General features: G+C 34.8%; 1 protein-coding gene and 1 long non-coding RNA gene across 5 annotated transcripts in view; both read right to left on the bottom strand.

Annotated features, from left to right (window-relative positions):
• Window positions 1-27,957, bottom strand: part of LOC109544834 (cysteine-rich motor neuron 1 protein) — a 116,835-nt gene that overhangs the window by 13,400 nt on the left and 75,478 nt on the right. The window lies entirely within an intron of this gene.
• Window positions 13,207-27,957, bottom strand: part of LOC125505315 — a 79,260-nt gene continuing 64,509 nt past the window's right edge. For both annotated transcript variants that reach the window (XR_007282072.1, XR_007282073.1), the window contains 2 exons: window positions 13,870-13,974; window positions 13,207-13,480 (listed from right to left, as the gene is read on the bottom strand). This is a non-coding gene — a long non-coding RNA (uncharacterized LOC125505315). The remainder of the gene's footprint in view (window positions 13,481-13,869; window positions 13,975-27,957) is intronic.

The following is a 27,957-nucleotide window of genomic DNA, read 5'->3' as shown; positions in this document are numbered from 1 at the left end:
GTAATTTCTGAATGAATATCTTTTGTTCGTAGAAAATAACTCAGTATTTTTTTTACTTGGTAATTTTAGTCTTGAATCCTCTAGAATTATTTATGCGGCAAGAGCTTTTCCGAATATTTAGAATTGTTTTTTACAAGTAAAAACGCCTTTAGAATCGCCTATTTCGTGTGGTTATGCACCTGAAGCATTAAGGGGAGAATCTCTTCAACTTTGGCAATTCGAAGGAAAGCTAAGCACATTTTCAGCTCGAACTAAACAACTCCAAAAAAACTTACTTGTTGATTCCGTGCAATTTTTTCGGCAAAAATTCTGTTCTAAACAATCTCAACTCATCATCAGGTTGTTCCAAGGGTTCAACACTTCTTCAGAAAAATTATCTGAAACTGTTTGGCCATGCAAAATTGGCGTTACACATTTTGAAACAAACGGCCCTGAATATTATCATCAATCAGCACCACCATTTGTTACTTTAGCAAGATAAATGAAACCCATTTTGCTTCTATTCATGCATCGGGATACTTAATTGGCCAATGTATAAATCAAAGTTTAACCCGGGAGCTGCCGGTCAAGGAAGTACTGAAATTCAGTGACGGCACATGTTTTCCATTGAAAAATGTGATTATTTATGCATTTCCAATAAAAACGCTTTATAAATTAGAAAAAACCTGGCTCGATTTTGCATGCACACATTTCACCCTAACTCTAATCAGGTTCTGTTTGTTCTTATATGCGATGGATTCTGCTAAATATGTTGTACTAAACGCTTTCCCTGCTAACATGGTATTTAGTGTTTTATGTCCAACTAAACTAACAGCTCAATGTTGATTTAAAACCGCTGTGGAAGAGAACATGGTGCTTTCGTGGGCTTCTTCGAGAGACTGTAGAAATCGCTTAGTTGCGATTCTGCATCATAATCCAACGTGAGATACACAAGTCTTCATATTTTGAAATTTACAAACATATCTTGATATATATATTTTACATATCTGTTGATCAATTTTTCAGGCTCAGAAAACGAATGTTGACATTGTAGGATCGGGAACAAATCTTATATTTAAATATATATCGATATGCAAATGATCCTTAACAAGTTCAACCAATCTTACTACAAGTAATGCATAAAATGAATTCAAATTTAACAAATAGTGAGCCTTTTTTACGCTTTGCTAGACATCACTAACATTTTCTTTTTCTATGAGCTATCAAATTGATGCAGCAGATCTTATTGCGAACATCAGCCCAGTTTGAAAAGTTATCTTATAGGCGCCGCCCAATCACTTCAAGTTCTCTTAAACTGCGTCTTCCTCTATTCCTCTATCCTGCTAAGCTTGCATCATAGAATAATCGTTACCTTAAATTAAGACGTTAGAAACCATTTAAAAACCAGGACACTAAAAATAATTGCATATCGATTTTCTGATCTCCTAGCAGCCTACTGAATTTAGATAGTTTGCATTTAGATAAGTTGAGAGTTGATCTTCCTGGATTGAAAACCCTTGTAGCGTTTGCACAGCTTTAACATGCATTTGATATAAATCGATTTTATACAAACTAATTTAATTTTATAAAAATTATGATCCTGAACGTGGTGCGTGGTTTGTTGAGTATACAACGACCCTTTTAGATGGGTTTATTAACTTTATTTCAATTCAGTATAGTGTTCAATACAAATAGAAACCACTTTATTTTGATAAGCAAATAATACTATTGTCTACAGGACTCCAAGTGGAGCTTCGAAATCAACTACCATTAATAATGAAAATTCCCAAATTTCTTGGTCCTTCTCGGGAATTAGGCGACCCCCAATCTCCACCAATGTTTTCCGGAACAGTGAAGGAAATGGGCAAAACGCGTGCGAATCACGTGACACTTTCCCCGTTAATGAAAATGGATGAGTTCCAGTTACGGAGTTTTGTTTTTTCCTCATTTAACGTATATGCGGTTTCGTACTTCGGTTCGGTGCGTATACGTAATCCACTATTAATCAAATGGAACGGCTGACTTCACACGAGGTGAGGAAATGAAAATAAAAAAGTCTTCCGTAATGTAATCTTGATAAATCATTAGAAATTAGACTCATGGATTCGTTGCGATTTAGTTTGAAAAAGTGGATAAATATAAGCGCAAATTGATTACACATCTATAACGCGCCTTCAAAGATGGATTTTTACGGACTTTTGAAATTTTTGACAACAGAAATTCCAGTCTTAAGAAGGTGTCCAGAAGTACCTTATTTGTATAAAAAAAATTAAGGATTAGTTCTTAAGAATGAGTGAAGAAAAATTTAAAATAGTAGGTGTTCTGCAAGGAAGAAGTGTTTAGGCGCAAGTGTTTTCTATCGAATCTAGAGATTTTGAGTTATTACTGGATTTAGTTAAGAATTTAGATCTGAAAGACTTCAGTGGCCCAAAACCGTCCATGTTCAGACCAAAATTGGCAAATATCGCAAAAATCATAAGTGTCATTTTACTGCAATTTTGAGAGTGTTTGTCCAGTGTTGTCTATAGAATATAGAAATTTTGATTTTTGAGCTCAACTGGATTGAGATGCGAGAATTTTTTTATCTGTAAGACTGCAGTAGCGTAAAACCGTTCAGGTTCAGTGCAATTTTGCGGGTGTTTAGACTCGAGCGTTTTGTATCAAATTTAGAGTTTTTCGGTTTTACTGGATTTCCTAACTGTTTAAATTGCTACAAAATATTTATCGCCGCTGTCGCAAAATCGTTTCCTTTCCAATTAGCCGATCAGTATAACGGTAAAACCAAATTAAATAAGCTACAATTAAATCGAAGATCAATATATCAGCGCTTCCGATGCGATAATTAACCGAGCTTCTAAGTACTTTTTAAAATAAAATAAGCGACGTGGAAATCCGGGAGTCGATCAGTCGAATGACAAATTTTACGCTTGCAGTCTTCGGCAAATGTTCGTGCACCTTCCGGATCGAATGTCAAAGGGCTGTTCAATGCACTTTGCACACATTTTCGATGTCAAAACAAGTTTACACAGATTGGAAGGTATCGGGAGGTGCATCGACTGAGCGCCTGAATCATTGAGAAGCACATCGGAACCTGTTTTGGGGATTGGATTTTTTTACACGAAATCAGTATGTTTTTCATAATGCCTTTGGATGTGAAGGAATTCATTTATATCCATGTCTATTTTTGTTAGAATATTAGTTTTATTCCAATTGTGTTGCTTGAAATATGAACTTTATGGATGGGAAATGACGGGTTTTGTTAATTTTCAACAGTACTTCCTGCGTGATCTCATTCTTGATGAATCTCTCTTTTATTTACGGAAATATAAGTTGCTTTTCACATATTTTTATATGTCCTATGTTTCTGATGCTTAGCTACGTTTTAGTAGCTTTTAATAGTGTCTTTTAAGGGAAACTGTATTAAATTTTCGTCCTGTTAAATATTTTAAATGCATGAAAAAACTTGGATCGATCAGATGATTCTTGAACATATCTGTTAATGAAGCGGGTTGAAGTAATTACAATTAGAAAGGTTGAATAAAAACAAAATAATAACGCCAACACATGTGTGGTGTTTCGGATTTGATGACTAAAAAAACCAGAAGATCAAAAAATGTTAATGGCAATTGAGTATTTTGAAAAATTGCCATTATTGAACCGTTACGGAATGAAAATTCACGTTCAGGAATTTCCCCTTTCAACAGTAAAACGAAATATCTCCCCCGACAGAGGATTGAAATACCTTTTCAAACCAATTTTAAATTAATAAAATCGCAAATTCCAGTCTGGGAATATGGACATATTTTCAGAACAGGCGTTTGAAGTGATAAAATGGGTGGTAGAATTTTAGTAGTAAATTAGATAAAGTAGAATTTTAGTAGTAATTAAAAACAGTCAAATTCCATCTTCTTGCACATTTAAAATCGAAATTTATTTTTTCTGACATAGAGACAATCGGCACAACAATCGCACTAGAGAAAGGGTTTATTGTCTAAGCTGTGCTGAGCCCTTCGGACCGGACACTGTTTCGGACTCAAAAACACCCAAATTTTGACCTGCAGGTTTATCAGTTTTTATGAGAAAATTAGTGTCGTGCCCGAAAATAATATTCCCATATATCACTACTATATAATAAATATTACCAAGAATTTTGGCAGAACACTGAACACACACTGAAGATGTATTTTTAAAAAAATTTCCCAGTTCCCAAAAAACTAGCAATTATTTCACCAATTTTTTTTCGGGCGGATAAAACGTTATTAGAGTTTACTTAACAAAGTAAACTAATAAATGTGGGTTAATAATAAATATTTCCGGCTACATCAAACGGCAGACATCTACCAGTCGTGGTAACGAAATGCAAAATTATACATGAATTTAAATATACAGTAGAAGTTATTTAGCTTTTAGATTGCGAGAATTTGCATGCTGAAACCCAGGTGTGTCACTTTTGCATCTGTTTATTTGGACGGGAAATATAATGGGCAGAAAATAAACCGGAAAATTAAATTTCTGTGTGAGCTAGAAAAAGGTCCCAACAGATTTCTGGAAAAATATCCAAACAATGCCGCAATGGAAATAAGTTTGGAAGCAAGACATCGTTTTAAACTTGGTGATTTTTCAAATGGCGTTTGGTCCAATTGAAAAAAATGACGTGCTTTTACGTGCAATAATGTTGGTGTTTTCGGGTGCTAAAGCACATTTTAAGATAAATGAATGAGGCGCCAGATTTAATAAAGTTTCCGGTCTTTATTATAGTCTATTTTCACACGCCGCATGTGTCGTTTGGGTTTAGCTTCAATATTGATAAATCTGGGGTAATAGAATTTGATATAAAAGATGGATTACTCAAAGAAGCAGCGAGGGAAACTCTTTACGAGATCTGCTTGAAATATACCTTTATTTGAACTAAAACGGAAATAGAAAAATGTTTGCATGAATGAGTTAATTTGCAAAATCGTTTTAACAATAATTAAACATTATTTTGTCAACTTGATTCTTCTTTATGCGTAAAGGCCAATTTTATGTATGTGTCGCGGTCGGTCAGGGTACTTTTTAACAAACACTTCATGTATACGCGAATTGCTTTTAAAAGCCTTCAATTCTTTGCGTCTTATTTTATAAACTTCTGGCAACTTATTTCAAAGCGCCTGATTCTGTATGCAGATAGCGCTTTTCCCGAAATGCCGCGGTTTTCTATTTTTTTTTAGTGAAAGTGAGTTGAAATATGCAACAACAGTGAAAAAGGTGAAAGGTGAAGTGCCAGATATGCCCTTTCTTCAGTATTACGCAATTTGTGTCCGCCTTTTCGTCTCTTCACGCTATAATGCCGTATTCCTTCTTAAAGATTTAACAATCTATTTTTTTAGATCCAATCAGGCAAGTTGCTCAATTAAAAATAAATTATTTCGTGCGTGGTGTACGCAAACGATTAATGTGGCAATGCGGAAGTTGCAATGGCTTAGGGTTGTTTAGATTGGGAGATAAAATGTGAAATTTAAACCCGTTTGTTCTGAATTTATTCAATACGATTTAGTGAATAGCGACAATACAATGCAAATAAATATAGTTCTGAGTTATTATTTATTGGAGGCAAACACTGAAAATAAAGAGCTGATTAAATTTGTGAATATGTATAATACTGCTTAATTTTTTATTTGTTTTTGAAAATTAGCGTCTTTTCACATACTTTGTTTAGCAGGAAGATCTAAGAGCATGCAAATCTACCGTTGCAGTTACGCATTTATAAGCCGTCACAAATTAGAAAAGTTAAGCGCTCTTCGCCCTCTTGTGAGACTTAAATAAATATAGAGAAAAATCGATCTCTACCCCTATAGAGTTTTCAATCATTACATCAAAACTGCTCAAAGTTAGCAGAAAATGTCGATTTTTTTGGGCCTGAAGCTTCTGGCGCTGTTCGTTGCATTCTTCGCTTGCATAAGATAAAATTGATGAGAAAATTCAAGGCATTTGGAGGGAATTGATATTTTTTCAAAAAAGTTTAAAATGAAGTGAAACATTTCAATTAAATACAATGATTAATAAAACACACTACATTTTCAGTGAATGACTTTTAATTCGACCCCGTTTACTCACCCTAAACATTTTTTTTGGGGCGTAATTCATGTTCTAAGAGTTTTTAGACAGTTCGAGGAGCTGATTCGAGCTGTGCTTTTGAATATACCTAAGAGTTGCTGTATGTAATTACTTAATATTAGCCAAAGTCGCCCTTTGCGGAACAACTGAAACTTTGGCAAGTTTCTGGAAGTTTTCAGCCGAAATTCCTGTTATTCCCTAGGCTATGTCAAAAGTAGACCCAGAGTCAGGCAAATTTGTAATTGAGTTACTTTAGCCCTCGTGGCAAAAATGCCGATGAGAACGTTTAAATGAGATTATTTTGAATATGCGGAATATTTCTCACAGTACTGAATTTGTAAAGAAAGGCGTCAAACAGCAATTCAGAATACCGGCTTTAAATGCACTTTATCTCAAGAAGAGTGGGCAATATTTTCCCAATATGGGTTCAAATATGTAGATGAATACTAAGAACAGTTTAAGATCAGAAATTTCAGCAGGTTCTTTGATTGGTTGATCTGTATTTTTTTCGTGTATAAATTGAAAAACAGAGATTCAGAAGGCGAATGTAGTTATATTAGTCTTGGTAAGACGGATATTCTTGGAAATTTCTCGAACTGTTGAGAAACAAAATTGAATCTGGAACAATTAAACCATAACTTCGTGCCTCGCAAACCCAGCTAAATTTATTATTAGCTATTTCCAATTGTTTTGTCGTTAAATATTGAACTGTAAACTAAAACAAGTTCAATTCGAAACCTGCCCATATTTCCAGCTTACGAAAATTTAGCGTTAGAGCCCCAAGCTCGAATAGTTCAAATGTCAGAGTTGGAGATCCCCTGTTTTCAAACGCGTTGTTCTATTTTCTTTTATTGTTCTTTCAAAGAATAGAATATAATTTCCAGTTGGGCTTCTCAATGCCTAGAAGAGCTCGAACACAATTCAAAAAGTGCACTCTCCCACTAGTCGCGCATTTAATTAAAAGTAACAGTGCATAACATCAACAGGCAAAATCTAATTAATTTCCTACTCATTCAAAATAACTCAACGCGATTTTAAATTGCTAAATTGCTGCTCTTGAACTAAAGATCAATTAAATATGCAGCTTTGCGAGTTAGTGATATCTAATCTCTTTTCAGGAAGCTGAGTTAAATTTACGCTCGACTTTGCGAATTTGCAGGAAAACAATGTTGCACCTCTTTTGCTCGAATGCTCAGTTACAGTCGAAAAAGGAAAAACTAGATCACCGAATTGAACTAAAAGCTCGACATTGTCTGAAAGCAGCATTAATGAATCGCATCTTCATGAAGGCAAAAATAAGTATGATTTAGTAGTGCTAAAGTTAATACAAATAGGGTCTTGCCAACATACATTTTTCGAATCTCCTGATATTAACACTTTAAGCCCCGCTTGGCTAAAATCAGTGTTGTTTGTATCGCTGTAATCCCCGCACATATAAATTATTAGTGAACGATCTGTATATTGGGTCCTTTGTGAATAATGAACGCTTTATGCAAATGGGAGCAACTTATTTAAATATGCAAATGTTATATATACAGCTAACACATGCTTCTTCCATAGTACGATAAATGGTCCACTCGCATGAGGTTTCATTTCAAATTTAAAAATGGACATGTAATCAGTAAGTGTTTTGAAATATACTGGTTTCGAAGGAAATTTCTTCTGAAACTGTAACATTGTTTGATGGGGTTGCAACCAAACCATTTGGATTCTGTTCCACTATTGAGGAATAATGTCGAGCTTGGTAAAAAATAGGGTAGTTACAGCCCAAAGGTTGATCTGTAGAGCTGAATTGAGTTTCCTACTGGCAAAATCAAGCCCCGCCACTATAGATCTTGAAGGGTAGTTATAACGGCTCCGATTTTATTATTTTAGCAAGATAGATGTGCGGTCGCACCTGACAGGTCCGAAGTGATTTATCTTGTCCTCTGCTCGCAAACAATGCCTGATGTGGGTCCACTGAAAACTCCACGGACGTCAAATATATATATTTTATAAAGCGCTAGCCGCTTTATTGATAAATGATCATGGGTGGGATTTGATTTGTACAAACTGATAATCAGCCCAGGCAATTAATTATAATTTACTGTTCACTTCTGGGGTTTCACTGCTCAATTCCAGTTCATTGATCTAAAGTCAAAGATCTTGTAAGAACACCTTAGAGAGCCTCAAGACCGAAAAATTCCCCTACAACTGCCCATTTTCTTCATTGAAGTAAGAACGCCTTTCTGAAACACATACTTTTGAAGCTCATGATTTTCACCCCCGAAAATTACCCAGTATCTTATCACCGACTGAAAATTAGCACATTTTTTGTCTTTTTACTCATGTACCTGCCAACTGGCCAGATAAGGGCTTATTTATTCATATGAAAAATTCGAGGGGCGTTGAACAGTGTCTCACAATTGCAATTTAATGTCGAATAAGAAGCAAAGTGTCGCCTAAGGTGTAAAATACATTTGTGCATAGGATTTCTTATAACTCACTTTTCGGTCGGCTATTCATTCAAGCGCTATTCCTCAGAAATGATGTTATGCAGTTTCATTATTGCAATATTAACAATGTTTTCGAGGTAAATCAGCTGGTACTTTCCAGCTAGTAAAAAAAGTTAGAGGCATATTTCGGACACTAATTTTATTTTTGACAACAAACATGATTCTCCAACAGTTAAATTTTAAAATCTTTAAATTTATTCAATTGCTCCTTATTTTTAAGGACCATTTTTGCCAGGAAATTAACCCATTTGTTTGTAGGTAGTTGATCTGTTGCATCAATTCCCGCTCTTTATATGCTATTTTTCCACCCTTTGAATGTATCCAACCCAGAAAAACGTAAAATTATCCTCGATGGGAAAATCTGAAACGCCATCTGCTGTGTTACTAAATATCAGCAGACATTCAAGTGAAATAGTGCCATTGCACATTAAAAAACCAGTCCGTTCGTACAGATAATGGCCCTTTTTCAAACCAGCTGACACTCAACATCGAAACTATCGAGCCAATAAAAGAGATTATTTTCGTTCTGGTCCTTTCTACATGCACTTTTACAAAGTGTCCTAAATTCCCAAACGCTCTTTTGGTTTTACCATTATCTAATTTATTACTGCCGCTGTCGTATCCATTTAGCTCTAAGAGTTGGCAAAGCTTTTATGCCGAAAATGAACTGTTGTGGATATTTAGGATGCCGAATGCCATGCAATAATTAACTCTTTCAATTACATGTGTTTTAACAATCTTCTCGATTTTGCAACAATTTTCCTTCAAAGATGGTGAATACTTGAAAATTTTGGCATGCGAACAAGCGGATGTTGTCGCTATGCCATAATTTATGATGCAAATCCAATTACAATATAAACTGTAAATGGACCAATCAATGGGATTACGTATTTACAAGTCACCGAGCCGCAATCTGCAATAGAGGTGATATAAGCGGCTGTTGTGTCGATATCGCCATTTAAATTGACCGTAAAACTAGCGGAAAACTAGCCAGATATCGAAAATGTGTCTACATTAACATCTCCCTATCTCGTCCTGATAATGGTCACGTTTTAGTATTGCACGAAACCTCAATGAAAGCGCTGTATTACCGGCAAATGGCGTTGAAATTCGTGTACAACGAGGGCCATTTCCGTTTTCACTTTTTCACTTATTACAATTATTTTCGGGACCTCATGATAATCATACATGCAAGACAATGTTTATGATTCAACAGGTTCGCGTAGTTCTGCAAATAATTTATTTCCGACAGACATTTTGCTCAAAAAATGTTTTATATATTCTAATTAAAAATCTTCCTCCTACGTATTCTTTCAAGCTCATCAAGCCAAACCTTCTTCAAATGTCCCTTCAGCAATATATTTGTTATATTTTTGCTTCATCACCAGGCGCAAACGTTTATTCTTTTCTTTTCATATTATGTTCTTTCTTACATTGTAAACAAGATTTCTTTCGGTTTTGTCCCTGTTTCTCGTTGACACATTCTAAATTGAAAACAGCATATATTTTTTACAAAAGCGGATATTCCAAGTCTCAGATTCCTGCAGACGAATTCAGAAAACACAGTTCCGGGCAAGCAGATTCGGAGCTCCAAAGGCAACTCTTGTCGCCAAAAAAGTTGCCTCCACATGCTTACCAAAGATTTTCTGGCCTTCTTATGGCGTTTTTTTAAATCTGCGGGTACGCTTTTCCAGATTCGCTCCTTTTCCAAGTTGCCAGTTCTGAGCACTTTCTGCTGCTAGAACAGTATCATCGGCATATCTCATATTATTGATAATTACTTCGCTACCTTTAATTGAAGTGGAATATTTCCGAGACGTTCTTGAGGGATATATTTTTCTCTTTTATTCCTGATCGCTTCTAATGTTCTTTCTTCAAACACTTCTACCGCGTTTTGCTGCCAGCAGATACTTAAAATTAGTCAAATTTAAAACCAATTTCTTTACACACAGAAATTCATACACACTTTTCAAGTCGATGAAGCATGAATAGCTTCAAGTCTTGAAGTCTGATTTGCAAATTTCGCTGTTTTTCCATACGCTTTTTTAAAATGGTTTCTTAACTATATTATGGGGACTTTCATACGTCGATAAGATGCCACGTGGAAACATATTGAGCAGGGTACATAGAAAATAAGAGATCGTTTGTGCGTTCCCGAGGGCCAGAGTGGCCTTCGGGAAATTATGATTTAGAAAAAGGGCTAAATAGAATTTCTGAAACTTTTCACCGGACAGCATTAATACTGCTCGCAAATATTACCAGCATACCTGAATAAATGTCCACACAATTTTGCTGTAGGAAATCGCTTTTCTATGCAGAAAACCTACAGTGGGCAAAATCATTGAAAATATCCGTTATAGTCAATGACTTTCATTGTTCAAAAATTAATGTAAAGCCATAAACTACTTTGGCTGTAAAAACTGAGATCTTACTGTTTGAAGACACCAAATTCAAGTACAACTAAATTTAATCAAATACAAGAAAATGATAAAAAAACGTGATTTTGAGGACAAGAAAAATACATATGAAGACAGTGGACAGAAACATTTTTATGCTCGTTAGGGATTTTCACTTTCCTTTGAAAAGCTCGTACCAAATTATTATGCATACTTTTCATTTGAATTTTTCTAAAAAAAAACAAGTTTACCTTTTCATACGTTTATTACGCAATAATAAAAAACCAGTTTTCTATTAATTTGTGCGTCAGTATTTAGCTGCGTGGTTTTAGTCTTAATTACACTGTTTAATTCGAACTTTATATGCTCTTTCATACATTTGCTTGCAAAACGTGGTATTTTTACTGCAATTTTTCGTCGTGCCAGTTTTCTGATGGAACATTTATAAATTACTACATAAATACCTCTGGGGATTTGTAGTTAATAAAGATATCTTGAACTTGCTAAATGCTTCTTCTTCGTGTCCTTTTTTACAATTAAGTATTTGCCTTTGGAGTAATTTAAAATATTTTAGTATTTTATATGCAAAACAGTGGGTTTCGTTGTTGAATTGTTAAGTTTAGGTGGTTTTTGCTTTATTTTCATGGCCACTTTACTGATTAACATTTAAACATTTAACTAGGAGAACAGTTAAAACCAAACTCAAACGCTAGAAGATCCAACTTACAAGAAGKGCRATTTTTGTTTTTAGAAGAAATTACACATGAACAATAAAACATTGAAACGGTGCAGAATTGAAACGAATTGTAAGCAGTTACGTTCTTTAATMAAATTYATTTTAGCTCAAGGGTAAACTAGAAGTGCATTGGTATGCATTCCGAATCAAACCACTTCGCCTTTTTCTGAACCATCAAACACGGTGCACATAAGTTCAGACACGTCAATATATGAGAATGATCTCGATTTTCTAAAGCTTTCATTTCGGAAAGAGCAAATAACTCTTCGGAGATTTGAATGATGTGCCGTGATAAGATTTCCCCAAAGATACTTTAGGTCAGTGGCCATTCCGCATTGATCCGACCAGCGATTATTTTTATTTCCGGAAAGAGTTTATGTTGATTTGGATTTATACGATTCTCCTTCGGCATTTAGTGCGCCCGTAAATGTTACCAACAAAGAAAATCAATTTAATTTTGCTGTCTCACTTATGTGCTTACCGTATAAAAACCCGAAAATTTTTACTACCCATAGAAAATTGGTTGGTCAAGGAGTACCATGCAGTTTATGTGGGAAATTTTAAACTATGCAAAAATGAAACCATCTGTTAATTGTAAAACATCAACTTTAACTTGAGAGCGATTGTAAAAAAATACGGTTGAGGCACTGAAAATTATTCGGTGTTTTTCGTGATATTCGGTTGAAGGCTCCTTGAAAGTGCCTGGTGAAGGCGGTGGATACAACATTGTATGGTACTCGTAAAAATGTCTTAACACATTCGATATTTCTTTCAATTTTCAACACGCCTACAAAGAACTACGCAGAAAACGTTACAGATTCTTTTGGTCAATCAATCGACCGAAGTGTGTCAACCAAATTGCCCGTTCAAACCATCACGTATTTTCAATTTAAAGTCGTATGTCAATAATTGTTTAAATTACACCGTCGAGATGAGACTAATCTTGATCGGCTTAAACGTTTCGCATTTAAAACATCACACCGACCACCCAGTTTTTGGTCAGACGATCACACAGAAGTTAATGTATACAAATCTGTGCGATTACGCGACATAATTGCAGTGATTACCAGCTCGCCATTTAAAATCACTTTTAAAATAAGCCCCCCAATTGCAGGTAATGGCTTTGAAATTAAGTGCATTTACTCGGTTCGTGCTTCTATGCAAATGTACCTGCTCATACCATTTGAAAAGAGCGCCCAGATTAAAGCTATTCGACGATAAATTAAAACAAATGTTTAAATATGCTTGGGGGCCATTAAAGTCAATTAGCTGCATGACCATGTCGATCTTTGAATTTACTTCATAACGAATTTAGAACAATGACCAGTATATTAATAGTCCGTGCCCAATCGGATCTTGCGCTAGAATGTTTACAGGAATTTACCATGAAATTTAACTACAAAAATATTTTTTTAGATATATGCCAACTATGGAAAAATGGCATACGTAAATACTTTCGTCGGGAGTTGAGGAAAGTCAGATAGTAGGCTTCAATGAAATTTAATAAAATTCAGGGTTTCATTTTCAATTAGATGCAAATTTCAAAAGCTAATTAACAAGATAAGCACACGATAACGATACAAATGAAAGAAGGTCAGACTGCAACCCGGTAACATTGGTACCAAAACTGGCCAACAATTTTTGTCTTTAAAACCTATTTAAATCGCATTGAACTACCAAACTTTAATATTTCAGGATACATTTTCTTTGAGTATTCCAGATCAACTGCTCTTCCTTTTCCGTGCTTTCCTTGATTTCATCATGGTTGGAGGCTTTACCTGCAATAGAAAAACACTTATTAGTCAGAATATTAAGATTTTTGAAATTWAGTTCTTTTWACACTTTAACGTGTGTAATTTCTTGCTAAAATAGCTGGTGTGTRATATTTCGACATACATTAAATAACATTTGTTTTTAATTAAAATCGAAATTTTGATTAAAACTTAGTTGACACAAATGAAAATTTTAAGACAAAAGTTTAAAAAAATCGTGTTCTTTTAATGTTAAAATTGTCCGGTTTTTCATTTGARAAAATTGGAGGCGACCGAAGCAGCTTTAGCGTAGAAAAGATAACAAAGAAGTTATAGACWGAACAAGAAATWMRAMTATTAATGAATGAAACTATTCGACAAAGATAATGTAACTGAAAAAACTGTASTAAAATTACCTGTCAAGAATTAAATGCTCCTCGACTCAASATTTTATGAACGAAGCGATGTTTTCCAAAGCTAAAAGACGGTTTAGTGAACTGAGGATTCGCTGAATTATGGAGCTGTAATTATGAAAAAAATTCCAAGTATTAACTGCACGTGTATCACTTCAAAGAAGCAAAGAGCAAAACTATCCAAACCGCCTGAAGAAGTTAGGGAACGGGAAAATTAGGTTTCTCTAAAGACTAAAATTTGTCCTGTTCTTTGAGACTCTGTGAAAACTAGCTTTGGTCAATACCTTAAAAATGTATGTAACTTTTGACTAATAGTTTCGCAAACTCAGATTGAATGAAAATATTCGCTTCATTTACCTAATTTACAAAGCGGTTATGTTGCTTTTTTTAGTTCCCAAAACTTTTACGACTCGATTATGTGTAAAAAGTAATATAAAGAATAAGTAAAAATAACTTAAATGTGAACGAAATGTGTGAAATATTTTGATGAAATATTGGCCGTCATTTTTGGGGGCTCTAATGTGTTAAAGACGTTTTCGTGAGTGAAACTCTAGTTGATGCATTGTTGTGAAGAGATTGAAGACAGTGAGAATATCTTGAGGAAGTACGATACTTACTTAATCGAAAGTGGCAAGCATTTATACTTTTCCTCAGATGAAAATAGTCAAAACTCCAAAAAGTACTCTATGAATTTTCCACTTTCAAGGCATATCAGGGTCTGTTAATGTAAAAGAAACGGCGCGTAATTTCATGTCGAATTAAACAAATAGTTTAAACTCCAAAAACTATGCTGCAAAGTTGCAACTTTCAGGGGAAATAAAGTGAGGTCCGTTGACTGCTCTTCAAAAGTTTTCCTCTTCAGTCTGGTTTTTAGATAACGATGAGTCTGTTAACGTGAAAAAGACACCGGGTCTTTTAAAAAATTCGCCAAAACTCCAAAAACTACGTAGTAAATTTGCAACTTTCAGGTCACAAAACAAAGTGTCTTCCACTGATTGCTACGTACAGAGTTATTCTGTTTAGCACAGTTTTTCCTACTGATTTTTTGAAAGTGTCTGTCAGCGCAAAATAGGCACCTGGAAAATCCAAGTGAAGTCCAAAAATTCGTCGAAAATTCAAAAAATTGGTCTTGAATTTGCAATTTTCAGGGCACATGAAGCAAAATGTCTTCTATTGTTTGCTTTATAAACGTTTCTCTCTTCTCTAGGTTTATAATGTTATAATGTTGGTATGATGTTGCAAGAATTTATCGACAAAACAAGACATGTTGAATAATAATTTTATCAGCAACAATATGGACTTTTTGGTAAAACTGATAATTCCATCCTTTCCAGTTCTGATATTGAGAATCACAAAATCGACTCGAAAAACTTTTGTTGCCAGCACCAGTTCGATTTACCTCCCACAACTTTCTCGTACGACGCTCGGAGTAATTTGCAATTTAATATTTCAACTGTATCATTTTGATTAGTGATATTTATTTGTGGCTTAATTCCATCACTTTGCAAACTTGCTTACTGATTTGATTTGAACATAATTAGACTTTTACAAATATTTCCTTCAGACAAACGAAAGTCAGTTACGATATATTTTTATTTTTCACTCCTCTGCAACCAGAACACACGCCTTCAAATACAGTTCTAACATGACAGGTCCCAACTAACTGTTTGGGCCCTTTTACGTGAAAAATCCCATACCGAACAATGCTTCTGTCGCAAAATCCAAGCTGTTCCCCATAGATTTGCAATAATGCCAATCGGGTCGCTTGCCTATGCATAACATAAAGTTTCAAAGCTTGTCAAATAAGATAAAAGCAACTTTATTCAAATAGTGCTATTGAAGGAATGGCTCGCGCTCAAGCTGGGGGAAGAAAAAAATCGTTGGGCGGGACAAATGGCATGCTTTAAGGGCTCTTAAAGTTTATAGGGACGTGAGTGGGTCAATCGGGGCGAAAATTATTGGATTCAAGTTTAAAACACTCATGCAAATATATAGATAATTACACCTAGACGCATGTGGAAATTGTTTGACCAATGAATACTGGGTGCTTCAGATGCACGCTTAAGAAACGCCATATTCTGGATTTCCATGCGAATTTCTCAAATTTCCATGCTGATGCGCCACGTAAACGTACCCTTTCTTAAAATGCAGCAGACTGTTTCCATGTAATTTAGAATCGCGGTGAGGACAGCATATGTGTGTAGATACTTCAAATACTCCGCTGCAGATTTCAAACTTTTCGCTTAAAACTAAGCGGTTCGCTAAAAGTTTAGGCAAAGACGCGCTCATTTCAATAATTCAAATCATTCTCGTGTGGAAAACATCGAACTCCCAACTTTCATATGGGAATACTGCTATTTGAATAATGTGTTTGTTATTCGACTTTTGGAGTGATCAGTGTAAAGTGCAGCCAGATTAACGGACTATTTGCCTTCAATTCAACGAATTTTGAAAGCTGAAGCTGCTACTAGCAAGAGGTTTTTAATAAGTATTCATATTTTTACGGTTTGTTTGTGTAATTTTTACTCAAAATGCCCTAAAAAGCCATTAAATATTAATAGTTTGCAATCAGGATCGAGTTTTTCCAGAAAAGTTCATACGTACAGCGTTTCGTTGTTGGGGGAACTAAACTAATCAAAATTCTATCATTCTTTCGGAAAAGTTGGAATGTCTCATATGCTGTCGTTTTCTCATAACCAGAAGAACATCAGCGGGCAGTCGGTTTTCGCATTCGAAGTTCATACATAACTGCTATAAAGAAAATGGATGACATTCAAGCAATAAATGTACGAATTTCGGTTCAGTAGATGAACGTGTCCGGAATATTCTCTCGATTGAAGTTATATTGTGAAGAGTGAAAAAATAGTTTGATCCTGAACTATTAGCAAAGTTGTTCGTAAAATATTGATTTACGACTGTGGCTGCCTTAGTTTTATCAACTTTTATTAGTCAATGTACATTTTTGGACTATGACAAATTTTTAGACGTTTGGTTATTTCTGCATAGTAACGTTTCAAAGCTGATATTTTCATAATCCGAAGCGCTATCAGCAAACGGGTTCCAACTATACATACAGAAAATCTTCTTTAACCTCACGATGGTAGTTTGCCTGGCTTCCGAACGTTACTGCCGCCAATATGAATTTTCGAACTTTGACGAATTTTCAGTCATTTGCCCATTTCTGCACTGTAATTTTTCACAGTGGATTTCTTCAAAAACGATCCAGATATCAGCAAATGGACTTCAGCGATCCATAAAGAGGGTTTTCTTTAACACAAAAATAATAATCGGCAAATTTTCCTTTCACACCCCTTTCGGGACTTCAAAAAAAATAAAATAAATTTCATAAGGAAAATTCGATCGGTGATAAAAAAATAAGTATCTCTCGAACGGCTCAAGATAAACAGACAATTAAGGATCCAAATTACTCAAAAGGCATAAGGCTACAACACCGTATATTTTTTTTCTAAGCTACCAAAGCTGTATTCTAAATTGGCCCCTATGCTAAACTAAAATAAGATTTTTACCAACCGACAAGCAAATCCTCTTCCCGAAACCTCCAATTTCGTTTAGTACAAGTTTGGTTTAGTATCAGACAGCCAACATTTACTTTTGTTATTGGCGAACGGGACGTTCACATCACTGGATTTCGTGTCGAAAGTCCCGTATTTTCTATTCCCGTTGACAAGTTTCATTTAGGTTTACGTGTCCTTTATTGTGAGGAACTCACATATGTAACTGTTGCGGCAGGATTGCGTTTCCAAAGTTCTATATAAAAGGCAAGAGATGAATCCAGATTTGAAATTAAAAATCGTCCATGGAAAAAAGTTGTGTAGGTGTTTGAGTGAGGAAGTCGTCGACGATTACGCATTTACTTACTATTTGCTTCTTACTATTCTCTAACTATTTGTATTTTTGTCAATGAAACAGCCACTAAATACTGATAATATCGTTCTTAAGTGTTAAGTGTTTTTTCATTTACACCTAAGTGTCTGCATTCCTTTTTACGTAAACCACCTGGGTGTATCCATTTATTTTGTTGCGCTTAACCGAGCTTATAAATGTTCGCGTTAAATTCTGCTTAAATAAGTTTTGTATACATTTTTTTCACGCTCTGGAGACTGATTTTTTGCAGTTTTTACACCGGATACGGTGTTTCCTTCCTTGTGAATGTCAACATGGAAAAGGGGAGATCTCTGGATAATAAAATGCTTTGTCAACACTCGCATCACTCTGTGAACATGTCAACGCCTTCGTCAACCAGCCTAATCCACAAAACGACGTTATTTCGTGCCGTACAGTGGGAAACCTTAAGAAAGTCCACACACAAAAGAACCTATTTAAAAAAATTATAAACACGAATAGAAAATTAAATAGTTTACACAAGTAAAGGAGATTATAAAATGGAAAATTTATCATTTGTCAGAAACGATATTATTTTACTTACTAAATTAAGCCAAACAAGTAAATCATTGGTTAAGAGAGTTAAGTTGTGAGGCGAAGAACGACATCAAGCTCAACAAAATGAACGTTACACAGCCAAATTTKCYCTAATTTTTGAACTAGATACATTCTGATTGCTTCGCGCTCTTTTGATTCTATTTGAAGCGTTACTGAGCCTCATTTCTTTTACGTTAGTCAATGTTTTCGTAAAAATTAAGCACTTCAGGTTAATTTTCTACAGGGCGGCAAATGGAAAAATGCAAAATTGCACAAAGTTCGGCATGCTCCCAGTTGGACAAAAAAGTAGATTTTTTGTATTTTAACACGAAAAGTTTAAAAATAAACTAAATAGATCSAAAGGGTTTTTGTAGTTTTCGGCCATCTATTCTATTTATAGGGTGGTCTCAAAAAATCAACTTTTTGGTCTTGTAGCGATAATTTGTCTGCTCTTGGAGCGATTTTCACGATGTTGAGTYMTTKTTGCTCATSTATGAAGTTTTAGCTTCAACATGAGCGACAAAAAAATTTTCACTGCAAGACCAAAWMRWTGACTTTTTGAGACCTCTCTGTAAATRAACGRGATGAGCGAAAAATTCAAAAAYTGCTTTCGAGATGCGWGGTTGATCTTCATGCCTGTGGTGTACGATAAAAAAACGATTTATGTCCAACTGACAGCGTKAGGAACCACTTTTGCATTATTTMATTTGSYACCCTGGAGAAACTTTATCTGAACCACAMATTTGTTGCAAAAACACGCACTAACCGAAATAAAATTGCACTAAATAACGCTTCAAACAAAAATCAATCGACTCWCGGCAATYAGAATTTATCCAGTTCCGAAATTAATCAAAACCCTTCGWACCAATCAATTAGCATCCTGAAGAAGRTGGAAAAAAAAGTCGCCGAAAGCTTGGGTGCTCRAAATTYTTCTCACCACTGCACAGAACCACAGAAAAAAAAACTTCTCAATTCATWTAAGTTGGCTTCMACTGAAGCAACACCACAATCACTATTTRGTGACTCMGTCTTTACTCSTGTTAGGTAACATTAAGTTAAAAGAGCKCTGGTAGCTTAAAAKCAGTTTAAATTGTTTTGACGGTCYCGAAGTTTTTCTGTTTTTCAAGTATTGTRTTGTCATAAATCCGGTCTCTCCTTGTGAAGAAATTATAATAAATAATCCAAAAAACCATTTGTTTCAATATGTAAATAATTAAGTTTTGTACAAATTATCTAACAATAACAACAATAATTCAGATTCGTGAAGAATTGGGCTACAAATCGGTAAAAAGCAGATGCAGGGTTCGACTTMATTTTGCCGGTGTGCGTACAACAAAAATTCCATACATGAAAATAAATTTCATACGAAAATGAAAACAAAATATGTATAAGTTGAAGAAGAAATTTGTATCAGGAATAGACAACGAACAACAACAACAACAAAAAATATCCAAGAGGTATCGGTCATATTTTATCAAAACCACGTTTACTTATCGAAATTTGTACTTAAAACCTTCCAAGTATTATACTTTCTGCTAACTACTTACTTTCTTGCTAGTACGTGAGACATAATCCCATATTTGCATACTTGAACCACTGTGATATTGGAGAAGCTTGAGTATGAAATATTATGCCTGGCATTGATGTTTTGCCAAAAATAACACCCATGAACCATTTCACATTGTTAGCGTCATCATCAATAAAAAGAAGGGTGGATGTTTATTTGTTTGGAATGTTGAATGAAAAACAAGTTGAGGCGTAGTTTTCGTAAGGCCCCAACATACCGATCGACGATACTTCAATGTCGGATGCAATTTTCATTCCGCTTTCTATTAAACAGCCGCATTGCATCCCATTTTCAAGACAACTTTTATCGAAACTTTGTTAAGAAGTGTGTCTGTTCTGGTAGTGAATTTCCTTTTCTAATGCAATGTAAAACTCAAACCAACTCAAGAACCTTAACATCTACAAAACTCTATTTTCACTCTTAAAAGTTTAAATGGATTTACTGAAATCGGTTTAGCGGACCGATTAATAAGCCAAACTGTTTGCAAGTCAATAGATTCTATAGTATTATCACAATTGTTTTTAAAATACACTACTAAATAAATTTAATTATTAATTAATTATTAATTATTAGCATTAAATGTGCTCTTCGAACTGAAACACAAGTTCAAAACCACCTGAATAGATTTAGGAAAAATTTGAAAACTGAAAAATCAGTTAATGTTTGCTTCAGCTACTAAGTGAGTCACTGTTTGCACTCTTCAATACACATTGTGTCCGTAATAATGCCATAACTATTTACCACTGTGCTGGGAAAAACTCCACGTAATCCAGTCAGTTTTCAGGAATTTTTCGCAAATGAAATTGCGACCTGCTTTCCTTCGTAATACCGCAAAAAACAGTAACCCCGACCTTCCTACGCAATGACGAACCGGATTAGACCCTGCGATATTATTTCGACCTTAATTTCTCAGGCTTATGAATGCCATCGAGCAGGGCAAAAGTCATTTTAAAGGACACGAAAGACTAATTTCGGCTCTTGGATTGATTTTGTGGCGATCCTTGTCAATAATTTCAACGCGTAGCCTGATCTTCAATCGTCCTGAACGGATCCAATTTTGTTATACTCCGTCAATTAGTGCTGCTCGACTTGAGTTTGCTAATTCTCCAAACTGAGGATCGTGTTGCCAGATTTAGAAAAAATCAGATATGGAAATCCTTCTGGATTTCCGTCCAAGAAGCCAGATATAAAAAAATTAATATTAGCGAGCTAATAAGCCAGATATAAAAAAATTAATATAAGCGAGCTAATAAAGTAGATTCCTGTGTCTCACGATAGCAGAATTAAATTACAGGGATATCAAAGCGAAGAGGATTAAAAACATAATTATAATAATAAAATTAGTATACTATTAATAACTTTGCTATCAGAGCTCAGAAGGTTCAACTGTTACTCTCAAACTTTTATTTTTAAAAGATATTAATTAATTGTAAAGTTTTGTAATTTAAGCGCATGTTTTTGTCTTATGAACTGAGTTTATTTGAACTGAGCATATTTAAATAGCAGATATTACAAAAGCGGATTTTACGCTGTTATTGACTGCGGTTTGCTTTCTCCACATAAAACAGGGTAACCGAAAAATCGCACATATGCAATCTGTTTGTGGCTTTCATGGTAATTGGGACAAATTGGCCCAACTATTACTGTCCAGTATGATTTATTTCACAGAGTTCCGAATTACAATTGCCACAATTAAACGTATTTTACATTGAAATATCATATCAATTTGCCATGTCATTTATTACGGTGAAAAACTGCTGTGCTTTAAATAATCCACGTTTGAAAAAAAATCTCCTCATATTTATTTGAGGTTTGCTGGAATTGTTTTCAACTTTTGTGGCTCAGTTTCGTTTAAGGGTCTACATGAGCTGAGATGCAGACATTTAAATTGCAGAGCGTTTAGTTTAAATCAGGAAGCGGTATAAAGAATTGCTAAAACAAAAAATCGATAATTTTCAAAACTATAAAAAAAATGTAAAACCTAAAAACCGGCATTTGTATGCAACCTGTATTTCGGTTTCTGGAAGCTTGGAGTCAGGAATTACGTCGGAGCCTTAATTGAATAAGAAAAAATTTATAAACGTTTCATAAAACCCAACTAATACCTATTTAAGACTGTGTTGAAAAAAATCGCTCAAATAGTACAAAAGTCAAACACCCACTTATAAATGTTGAACAAAAGATGTAATTTTCAAGTTAAACAAGTTGTATTTAGACAAAATCTAGCGCTGGTGAAGGCTTAATAGATAATGAGAACAATACGAATGTCTGAACTAATATGGACTATGCAACGGTGCATAAACAACATGTGATTGTGCAATTGAGTTCGTAGCTTTTCTTAGTATTGCAGATATAATTTACAGGAACACCAAAAGTAAAACATTGACGGAAAGTAATAATAAAGATTAGAGGCTGAAGAATACCTACAGAAAATGTTTAAAATTAAAAAATGACTTCTCTGCAGGAAGGAAAACTTGAACTGAAATTTGAATATCAGACACTTAGGTGCAAGGTTATGGCGAAATTTGATATTTTCCGTTCTGTTTTTGCTCATTTCTCGGAAGCAAAATGAGCAGGAATGCTCATTTTTCCATCATCCCAGAGAGATGGGTTTGGTTGAATGGGTTTTTTAGAAAATGAACCATCGATAAGGAATTGTTGGCAGTTTCCTTAAAAAAGTCTTAATTTCAAGAAGTTTTAGATTTGCGTCTTTTTTTTAGTTCGATTCAAACATGATGCTGCTTTTTTAGAAGTTTCTCGAGAACCATTTGAGCCACAGAGTTCGTTTTGACATCGTTGGACAGAGAGAAAATTCTATTTAGCGGGAACAACACGAGTGAGAAGATTCCACTAGTTTTGGCCCAGAAAGCGAAATTTGAATATGTCAGACACTTAGGTGCAAGATTATGCCAAAATTTAATGTTTTCCGTACTGCTTTCGCTCATTTCTAGGAAGCAAAATGAGCAAGAACGCTAATTTTTACATCATTTCCGAGAGAAATAAATGGCCTTTTCAGAAAGTGAACTATTAATAAGGAAATAGTAGCGGATTTCACAAAAAAGTATTGATTTTCAGAAGTTTTGGATTTGCGTGTTTTTTTGAAGCATGCAGGTAGATATTTCTTTCAAAGTTATTGAGCAGCGAAACTTATGATCAGTGAAACAATTGTAACTTTATGCTAAAAAAGATAAATCTGGCAACCCGGTGGCCAATTTAAATTAGGGGTAAGACAGCCTTACATTACTTTTAATGGGATTCTTGTTAAGGTTGCACTATCTCTAAATCGGATTAGTTAGCTTCCTGACGACACTGCCATCTTTTATCTAGTCTTAATTATGGCAGATGTCTGCTGGATTTTTTCAACTCGAGAAATTAATGCTGCAGACTGAGGGCGTGTTCAATGGAATTTGCTGCATTTACAGAAAACGTAGATTACAGAAAACAGAGATAGAGCCGTAAGCTCCGACGGGAATAACTAATGCTGTTGAAATTAGAAAAACGGAAAAAATCGTTTGGAATGTTTTTTCAGCGCAAGATGAGCCGTGTGATGATAAATTGCATGGTAAACATTAGGAAAAGCCATTAAATGCGACACCCAGAATACTAATACGTATTAAGCCCTTAAGCTACAATCTGGAAGGTCGGAGCTTTAAAGATATGTCGCACCATCCACCAGGGACTAATAAAATATAACTAAGTAGGAGACTGTAATAATTATGCTGCCATCGTGAAGGTCTATAAATCTCGCAAGGGATAATATCACTTCCTTTCAAGCTCACTGATTCTGACCTGTCACATAATTCTCAGGTGATTTCTTTCGCGTCTCGCTGAAGAAATGTAATAAAGTTGCTGTTTGAAATAACTTCCTGAATACCCGTTGCGTATATGGGCATTGATGTTATTTAGCAATTCCAGTAAAAAAAATATGATTTATTGGATGGCGCTTGGCTTTCCAGAACGGTAAATAACAGCTAAATCTTTCTGAATAATATGCAAAAGTGTTTCACCTAGATTCCGCTTTATAGTCGCCATCTGATTGCAATATTTGTTTTACTGAGACGCAACTTTTTATGAAAAATCGAATTGTTTTTTATGTTTCCGCAGTCAATTACTGTCGCCAATTTTCACTTTTTTTAATCACATGCTGCGTAAAGTTGTTTTATTGAACTAATTCCTATTTATATGCAAATTATCATCAATGAGTTTGTTGCATTATGTAGAACTGGATTAAATTTCAGAGCCAAAAAAATCGTCTGTTTCGGATCTAAACCGTTTAACGTGTTTTTCAATGAATTTGCTGCATTTTTCGCTTCCTCGCAATGAAAAAGATGTAGAATTTAAGGCATTTTGAGATAATTGTATTTTTCCAAAAATCAGCGAATTCGTTTTGAACGAAAACTGTCGCAGCCTGAATATAAACCTTTTCTGACTGGAGCTTCTTTCAAATTACTTCATCTGATCTGTAGAACCTCATTTTCAAAAAATTACAATTTGCAATTGGTTTGAAACACATAGAATTTACATAGAAAGTACATGAAAACATTTGACTCATTGGCCCTGAACCCATCATTATTAGACATCTTACCTAATAAAGCCCAGATAAAATACACAAAGATAATAGCAAAATTGTTGCATATAATTTCCTATCTGTTACCAACCACGGTCATATACCATAGCCATAAAAAAATCCGTTCTTGCCAGCGCTCAATTTAAAATGAAATACGACGGTTTTTAAAACAAGTGCTATAAATTTCTTATTTGTTAAAGTATTGGTGATCTGATCTCGCTTTTCACTGCCCACTCGAGTTTTCTAGTATAGGCAATTCTGACCCTTTTTGCATACTTTGCCTTCAGCTCGGCAATATATTTCGAAATATGTCGCAGATAACATTCGGGGATATGAGATTATTGCCATCATCGGAATTGGCAGCGTTTTTGCTTTGTATATCTACTAATGTACCATTGAATATCATGACGCGAAATTCGAACGGTCGAGTTTTGAGAATAATTTTGATTCTGGGCGAAAAACAATCGGTTTTCAAAAATTTTTATTTTACAACTCAAGGATTTTTCAACCGCGGACAACACTTTATGTTCTCGAATTTACAACTGACTTAAGAGGCGAATTTTATATGCGTATATCAAGCATAAAATGTTTGGGCTCTCAAATAGACAGTTTTCGTCCTAGTGGCCATATAGTTCCGCCCTCCTTAGGTCTGAGAAAATTGGGGTTTTAAATTTTCAAACGGTTTCAATTGGCTGTCCACCTTTACATTTCTCTGTTCGTTGAAACAAAGGTTCAATGGGCTGCATTGCTTGAAAGTTTGAAAAGTTCGATTTTGGATGACATTTAAAATACCAGAAAACAAACGAATATGTTTAATGAAGTTCTCACGAAAGAAATTGATGATGATCCTGATGCCGAAGCAGTTGAAAATGGAAAACCACCATTCTAGAATATAAAAAAATATAATTAAACTTATGCATCACTAAAGCAATTGACGAATCTAACACGATTTTCCTATGCATTCCACTAATGAACTTATGAAAATATCTATAAAACTAGACAACCAAACTTCAACCCATAGTTAGTTAGTAAAATTAATCCATCGTGCGACTTGAAAAAAATTAAATGCCAATTGCAAGTTTAATTCGGAGCTATCGATGTTAGCCTGTTCAAGATGGCCAATCTATTTAGTATCTAAATTAGATACTAAACAGATTCGCCCAAAAAAACACACAGGAACCATTTGGAGTATCACTCAATTACCGAAAAAAAGGGTTCAGATCCATTGCGGACCTTACTTAAGCCCCCAAACCATTGTAGGGATAAAACGGCACGCTGACTAAAACGAAACAAAGTAAACATACCCTTATGGCGCTATAATAAGCTATGGGAGAAAACTGAGTTTTTTCTCGATTTTATGTTTCATAACTCTCGAAGAAGACAATAGATCGCGATATCTCGGACATATTTCGAAATATATGGCCCCACTGAAAGCAATGAAAGCAAAAGGTCTAAAATGGGATGAGGTTATCTACTAGGAAATTGCAGGGGGCCGGCGAAATGCCCGCTGAAATTATCAATACTGGAGCAAGTAAACAATTTACGAGCCAGAAAGTTGGTTTGAAAAGTGTTGTCGGTTATAGATCGGGTAAATATCAGCTGCAAAAGTCCAGTGGACAAAATTACTTTTGAACGAAAGCACAATGTTGGAAAGCTCTTTTCGTTTCCGACAATTTTTTGTCCCTTTTAGGAGGCTCGAATGGCATCATAAAAGCGTTAAATTCCAAACAAAAATGACGAATTCAAATCGAAACTTTTGCACAAAGAGAACGCACTTTGCCCTACAAAACGCACTCGGAACTGGATCTCCGACTTAACTGGTCTCTGAGAAAAGAAATAGCTGCCTAAACAAAAACCTCAACTAATTCCATATATAAAACGCACTCTGCTATATAAAATACGCCCAAAAGTGAATCTCCATCTTCACTGGTTTCTGAGAAATTAAATGCCAAACTTAGGCCTGCATTGGCAACCACAAAATTAGACCGCAAATTTTTTGAACAATTGAAAAGTAGATTGATAATGGCTCAAAATCGAGACGTTTATTCACTTGTATCAGAAACTTTGCCTTACGAAATGCATTCAAAATTTACTTTTTCGCTGCATAAGTTAGAGAGGAAAAAATACTAAACTTTGGCCTATAAAAACCACCATAAAAAGCAGACGCACATTCAAAAAATTCTTCTAAATTGCTTGATGATGACTGAAAATCTAAACTTTTAACACTAATAGAACTGATGGTTCCGTACAAAATACAAACAAAAGCGATTCTCTCACCTCGTAACTGCCCTGAATAAACAAATGTTAAGCTCTGGTCTGCAAAAACAATCTGGTAAATCAAACTCAATTTTGAAAAATTGTCAAAAATTAACTGAGGATGAGTGAAAATCCCAAATTTGCTGACTTATATCATACATTTTGCTCTACAAAATGCATCCAAAATTGACTTTTTCACTTCACAAGTCAGAGAGAAAATAAAATTGAATCTCCGGCCTGCAAAAAGCAAAATGAAAACCTGACGCCATTTATAAAAACTTGTGAAAATTGTCTGATGATGGGTCATAATCAAAAAGTTTATTCACGTATATCAGAAACTTTTCCCTACGAAATGCATTCAAAATTTTCCTTTTCGCTGCATAAATTAAAGAGGAAACAACACTAATCTTCGGCCTACAAAAACCATCATAAAAAGCAGTCGCGCATTTGAAAAATTCTTGAAAATTGTCAAAAACAAAAAGGTTTTGTTGAAAACACAAACAAAAGCGGCTCGTTCCCGTCGCTAGTTGCTGGATAAATAAACGTCAAACTCCGGCTTGCAAAGACCGCGGCGTAAAACAATCGCAAATTTAAAAAATTGCCAAAAATTTCCTGAAGTTGCCTGAAAGTCGAAATTTTGTTCACATATAGAAGGGACCTTGCCCTACAAAATGCGCTCAAAATTTGATCTGCCTGTCGACAATTTAAACCGAAATCCATCCATAACCTCCAGACTCCGGCTTGCAAAGACCGCCTCGTAAAACAATCGCAAATTTGAAAAATTCTCAAAAATTGCCTGAAGATGACTGAAAATCGAAACTTGGTCCATCTATAGAAGGGACCTTGCCCTAAAAAACGCACCTAAAATTGGGTCTACCTGTACAGAATTTAAAACTAAATCCAACCCGTTTTATCTAACATTCCCATTGTAAAAACTTTGAACGAAGCTGTCAGATGTAAACAGAACCCAAATGATTATTATGTGGAAAGAGAATTTAGCTGGCAAGTACATCGTGCCCTTCTATATAACAGAGTAAATATATACTTCATCTCTTATTCATCAAAGGAAAGTTGAAATCTCAGTCGTAATGTTTATTTCCTAATTGAAAGTCTCTATTTGCGTTTACTTAAAAATATACATCACTTTGATCAGGTTTCCTTTAAATAAATTTTCGGTTATATTATGGAACTGTGAACTTAATTTGAATGTCGATTTAGTAGAATCTACACTAACGACTGAGTCTACAACTTTAAACATATG

Source organism: Dendroctonus ponderosae, unplaced genomic scaffold, assembly GCF_020466585.1.
Source record: "Dendroctonus ponderosae isolate FM_Combo_2020 unplaced genomic scaffold, Dpon_F_20191213v2 Dpon_F_20191213_8, whole genome shotgun sequence".
Taxonomy (NCBI): domain Eukaryota; kingdom Metazoa; phylum Arthropoda; class Insecta; order Coleoptera; family Curculionidae; genus Dendroctonus; species Dendroctonus ponderosae.
Note: the sequence above shows the minus strand (reverse complement) of the source record. Positions and strands in the feature narration are given on the sequence as shown.